This window comes from Cygnus olor, chromosome 3 (assembly GCF_009769625.2).
Source record: "Cygnus olor isolate bCygOlo1 chromosome 3, bCygOlo1.pri.v2, whole genome shotgun sequence".
Classification (NCBI taxonomy): domain Eukaryota; kingdom Metazoa; phylum Chordata; class Aves; order Anseriformes; family Anatidae; genus Cygnus; species Cygnus olor.
Window position 1 is genome coordinate 5,931,735 of NC_049171.1, and position 6,573 is coordinate 5,938,307.

The window sequence follows — 6,573 nt, forward strand, 5'->3', positions numbered from 1 at the left end:
TGATCAGCTGTTGCTAGCATGGATTTGCCCAACAGAATTGTTGGAAGGGGCCTGGGCAATGCTGGCCCGGGCTCTCCCATACAATGTCTGGCATCACTCAGGAGTCAGCACAGGCCAGGACCCATTCCCTGTGGGCACCTTGGGTATGACCACCTCGATCTGGAGGCTAAAGTGAATCCTACGGGCATAGCCGAGCCATGCCTGTTGGCCTTCTGGCCAAAGAACAGGCCCTGGTCCTTTCTTATTTGATGTGGCCAAGCATTTTTTCCTTTTTGTTGTTATCTTCCCAAAGCAGATAGCTGTACCTTATTATCAGCATGCCTGAGTGCTTCCCAACCTGTGATGCATTTATCTTTGCAACCCATCTGGTAGGTGGGAGAGAGCTGCTAAGCTTATCGAAGCGGGAGGGACCGGAGGTGGAGGTCTGTCTGTCTGCACATTGACGCACAGCGACGGGGCAGGTGAAACTAGCACCAAGCAGGTTAGCGAGCACAAATATCCTAAAGACGTAGTCAAAAGTGTAGTACAGGATGCTTTCTTGAATCATCCTGGTGGTGGAAATCGTGGTGTCACGTCTTCACTGTGGTTCTGAGCCACGGCAAGCAGCGGAGATGCTCCTACCTGTGCTCCAGCCACACCTCTGCTAGGCTGGGAACTTGGGCACGCAAACAAGCTGCCGCAGGGCAAACGAGGGCGTGAGCTTCTTCCACCTCCATACCTGTGCGTGCTTGTTACCCCAAGGAAGCCAGCTGCTGTCCCATCTCCACGCAGGAGCGATCTGCTCCCTGCTGCCTGGCCATCGGAGGGCGAGAAGTGCGGTTACGGTGGCAGGGCTGACTCCGTTTGACCCATAGCGTGCCCCGGTGGGACTTGCTTATGCACCAAGGGATTTTGCCCCAAATCAACCCTAAAATCTGTGGTGGAGGCAAAGGAACTGGTCTCTGGTGAACCACCTCAATCTACCTTTTCACACTCATCAGCCAGGAAAGCTATTAATGAGCACGTTTCTTAAGCAGCAGCAGTGCATTCATAGCTCTTAGAAATACAGAGGAGGTACAAGGTTTGCCCTGCCTGCTGCTACCCCCGTGTCAGATAGCTGCTGAGACCAGAAGGTGTTTATTTGCCTGGAAGTGTGGAGTCTTATGTCAGCTCCCGGGGTAGGAAGTCATTTTGCCGGGGGTCTGATCCTGCCGCGGGGGAAAGGGCCGGTGCTTTTGTTCCTCTTTGACTGCGCTCTTGGCATACCTGGAAAATTGTCCCGCTCCGCAGCCAGCACCAGTTCCTGGCCACCCCTGCTACACACCAGGCTAAATTGGGAAACTGAACTCCTTTTTTTTTTTTTTTCTTCCCCCCCCTCCCCGTGCACGGCTGGCCTCCCCACCTTGCTGCTCATGAATGCCTTGCTGAGTTAGCTGAGATTTGGAAAATTAATTGACTCGGAGCCTACTGCTGAAGCAGCCTCAAACGCAGAACACCCAAGACGCGGCGGTAGCAAGGTCAGAGGAGGTGGGAAATTTTGCAGGAGGAGTAGCAAGCAATAAGCTGAGCAGAATATGGGCACCAGTGGGGAAATGTAAAAGGAAACCATTCAGCTCAGCCACAGCCATGGGAGACAAGGCAAGGAGACCTTGGGAGGTGCTGGTATTTACTGGGGAACCAGAGTGGGCTGGCGGTGCCTGCGGCAGGGAATGCCCCCGGCTCACCGGGGGTGTGGGGGGCTCAGGAGGGCCCTCGTCTTCAGCCAAGACATGCAAAGAGCACCCTGAGGATGAGCTCCTGTGGGTGCAGACAGCAGCATCTTTGCTGTGTAAAGAAATCTTAAATTATGTAGGTTATCTCAGGCATGCCATCTGCTTGGGAGCCAGCCCCTTGGCAACTCCTGGAGAGAAAAAAGCAGCAATGTCCAGGTACCACTCCATAAACACTCCTGTCCTATTGGCTTCAGTGCTTTTGCTGTCATTTCATGTGGAACAAAGAGTTCTTGGGGTGTACCCATTGCCCGACATGCAGTGTATCCCATCACTACCAGCGCGCCTTTGCGGTGCTGCATTTCAGGGCCCATTTTTGGGGGGGTCTGGCAAACACGACAGCTCCGACGTACAATCCAGTACAGCTTAAAGCTGAGCTAAACCCCATTAACTGGCATTCAGGGTGGCTGGAAGCACCTCCACAGAGGCTTGGCTGATGGAGAGGTAATTTGCTCCGGTGCCTGTGCGGTGGGGATGATGCTCGTGAGAAGGAAAGGCATTGCAGTGGGTTGATAGTGATGGACAAAACTGCTGTCTGCAGAATAGGATGGTGTAAGTAATAATGAGGCTGGGGAAGGGCTACTTGCCCAATGGAAAATATATATATATACATCCAGTAGCTTTGCTGTATCTGATTTAATTAGAGTTTTCCATGGGTTTGCCACCAAGCAGGTGTCAATCAGCTTGTCTCCAGAACACCCTGTACACGTGCAGGACAAAGATGTCCCTCCAAGGGAGGAAAACTGAGCCAACCTGCTCTGGATAACTGGGAATACATGGCAGAGAGGGGCACACACCTCTGCTCTCCCCAGCTCAGGGGCTTGTCCAGAAGGCAGGCTGGGATGGGAGCAATGAGGAACAGCACTGTGGTCACCTCTTGTCACTTTGTCGAGGTCAGAGCTCCTCTTTCTGCCTCAGGAGCTGGGGAAACTGAGGCACGGGACGCGTGGTGGTGCCTTGATTGCTGCTAATGCCCAGGATGCTGCTTCCTGGAAGCTCCCTGGCACGTTTTACAGCTTAATTGTGCAAATCAGTTCGGCTATTATCATGTAAAAACGGGATTTGTGTACAGCTACCAGACTGCCGAACCCTAGTGGGGCAAGGTCGGGGAGCAAGCCTGTGACAATGCTGGCAGTCAGGCCCTGCTCCTAGACTCCCCATCTAGTTTCTATTCATTGCTTGTTTAGGGTAATGAAGAGCAGACTGAGGAAATTTGGGCTGTTTGCTACAAGAGGCAGTTTTTTAAAAAAACACACTGCAACGCAGTGCTGGCCTGGACAGTTAAGGCCAAGCTTCTCGAGCATCTTTGCCTTACAAACTTCCCCAAAATCAAAAAAATAGATTCCTATTTCATATATACATTTTAAAGCAATCGGTATCAAGCAAATAATCGTCTAATCCATTTTTGCTTGCTGTCGCACATGGGATAGCTACAGCAGACCTGAACGTGCAGGAACACCTATACCCGCTCCATCGCTCCATCGCATCCTCCTGTCCATCTTCCCAGTTGATTTCCTCATAAGCAACCTATGCCAAAGCCTTTATGAAATTCAAGCCCAGCTTCACATTTCATTGAAAAACCTTTAAGAAAAGCCATTTTTCATACTTGAGACTTTTTCAAATCTCCTCAAACCAGTTACATTCTGCATTGTATCTTTTGAAGCTGGCCATTGTCCAACGACAATCCTTAAAATCCCTTTACAGTTTTAAAGGAAAATACAAGCCCTCATTTACCACTGGATCCAGCCCGAAAATAAAAGCCTAATGCCTTGACAGGCCTGGATATTTTTTTGGGTTCTAAGTCTGATTTATGGTGGTAGCCAGCAAACCAGGCTGGTGAAATATTTGCTGCTGCTCGCAGGGATCTGGAAAAATGAAGTGTGAAGTTCTGAAGAGAGCAGGCAACAGTTCTCCAGTCACTAAACACTTCCAACGAGTTGGCAGCGGAACAGAGCTGTGGTCTGAAAGATGAACCTCAAAGGAATAGGGGAGGGGAGCAGTACTGTGCGCAGTGTCAAAATACTGCTGCAGCCTAAAGCTTTCCATACATTCCTGACATCGAGAGGGAAAGAGAAACATTTTCTTCATTATTTATTTATTCTCTCTCTCTCTCTCTCTCCTTTTTTTTTTTTTCCTGCTCCATTCCCCCTGCAGGGGTTTCACCCGATGTAGGAAAAAAAAATTGAAAAGCAACAACAGGGAGCAGAGGAAGCTGCTTAAACCCACCGTAAAAATGAACGATTAAAAGAAAAAAAAAAAATATATATATATATAATATCCAGCTAGGGGAAAGCATTGCTTGTGCTTGTAGCAGAGCAATCTCGGCGAGAGAGGCCGCGGCAAGCTGTCCGCAGCCTTTCGAAGTGCCAAGGCCCTGCGATCTGTGGGCGTGGGAGCTGTGATTTTCATTCCCATGAAAAGGGAATTTCCTAGAGGTAAAAGTGAGGTGGGGATTTTTCAGAGCGTTCTTGGAATGAATCACCCCTGAATATGTTTGCCAGGTAAAACATGTGGCTGCTTCACTTTATTTTCTTCAAAGGAAGTTAATATTCATCCCTATCATGTAGATCATACGGAGACAGAGATAGGCTGATAAACGAGGCGTATTTCAGTACTCGGTGTTTCAGCAATCTGCTTTAACCTCTATGAATTAACTCGGCTTCCAGCATGAGCACCCAATGAAATGGCCAGCACTGGGAGCTTACTGGGGCAGTGAGATGGGGACGAGCACCCCTGGAAAGCTTGCTTTGCCCACCTCGCAGGGGCTGTCCTTCTCCGTAGCTATGTTTTAATCCCCTCCCGACAGCTGGGCATGAGGTGAAATAAAATAACCCCTTTTGTCCAGCAAGACAGCAGAGGTTTTATTGCCCCCAAGCCTGGTAGACACGGGGTGGACTTCACCCACCATCACTCCAGTGGGCAGCCAAAGTCCCCCTCTTGGCTTTGCCGGCCACTTGAAAACAACAAGGCCAAAAGCGGGGACAATTTATGATTCTTCGCATTCACGGAAATGAGAACGGGATTATTTTCGTTTGGTTTTGGCACTTAACAAAAAGAAAAGCCTACTAACCATTCTGGTTTAAAGCTGTCCGAGGTCAGAAGCTGGGATTATATAACAAAGCTCGTCTTGTTTCAAAACACAAGCGTTTGGTTTGGGAGGAACAACTGCACGTTCTGGTTGTCTTTAAAGCTGGGGAATGCTCTGCGCAGGCTGGGGAGCCGGAGGAGCAGCGTGGAGCCTCCAGCAGCCCGCGCCGCTAATTTTTTTGTTGTTTGTTATTGTTATGAAATGGCTTCGGCGCTGCCTTTAACAGCAGAAGCACTTACGGGACACGCTCGCAGACGAACCCGTCTGCACCGCAGCCGTGCAGCCCCGAACCCACACGGCCTGTCACACGCAGACACCGGTGCCACCCACGCTCCGCCACGGCAGCTCAACGCTCGCACACGCTCACGCAAACCGAAAGCGACGGTCCCCGCCGCACGCCCACGCCGACGTAGCCAAAACAGGCCCCTTCGGTCTCGCACCTCCTTCCCCCCTGCCCTGCCAGCATCCCGGCATCAAAGGGGGGAGGGAAATAGAGAAAAATAGAACCCGAGCTGCTCTGGTGTGGTATGCTCTGGCCGCCCCGTACGCCTGTGTGCATTCGTTGGTGGGTTTTGTTTCATGAGAGCTCTAATAAATGCTGAATAAATCCTGATCCCTGAAGAATGGGATCTTCCAGGCCTCCTCCTAGCCCCATCAGCCCTTGGTTTTGCAGGGTGATTAATATCCCGGTGCTCACCTTTTGCTGTTTCAGCAAGGGTCTTTTTATTGAAGGAAGCTTTAGAAAGGTGACCCGCGGCAATAAACACCTCCCCCACCTGTTTTACAGGGGGGTGGCAATGCACTTTGTGTCTGGGAATGCTCATTAGTGGGTTCTGCAGGGCACGGAGGCAGATGAGGGACGTGGCGATGCTGTCCTGTCTGCTGGGCTTCTCTTCTGATAGCGAAACCTTTCCCAGCTGCTCTTCTCTTGGTCCCCAGGCCTTTGGGGCCCCTCACTGTCTGTCACCCCCCCCGACGTTTGCAGCGCCTGAGCTGCAGCGCGGTCGTTCCCAGCTTCTGGTGTTTGCCCTGCGGTTAGCGAGCTCGCCACGGGGCTGGGGACGGGAACCCACTTCCTGCCCCACCACCTCTTACCGTGCTCTCGGGCAGGGCAGATTTGCAGATTTGCACTACCCCAAGTGGCAAGTGACATCAATAGGGGGGAGCAGGTGGCTTTCAGTGTTGGACGACCCCAGCAGGCAGCTCAGCACCTCCAAACGTGAGGTCCTAAAGCTCTCCAGGGCTTCAGCAAAGTGGCAGGCATCTGAGGGAACAGGGACACATCCATCCTCCCTGATTCCAAAGGGATTCAGCCCTGATGCATCCACTCCCCACATTGCTGTGCTGCTGCAGAGTATTTCTGCAATGCCTCAGACAGCAAACACACAGCGGTGACAGCCTTCTGCAGTGCCCAAAGCCCTTGTCCCAAACAGCAAAGAGCACACACACAACTGCTCATGTGCTGTCACTGTCCCTCTCCACCAGCAGCATCCCAAAGAGCCTGACAAGCTTTGCAACTGGGGCTTCATTTATTTTGTCTTGTGCTGAGGGGTGGCCATCTCGGAGGCAGAAAGCAACAGAAACTGATGAGCGCTTGATGACATTGCTCAACTGTCTTCGAGAGGAAACGAAGCCTCCTGCGTAGAATTGAAACTGGATGGATAATTCAGATATGAAGATTATTGACTGCTTTGTTCAGTTCTTGTGTCTCTGAATTGTATTTTGGGCTCAGCTGGC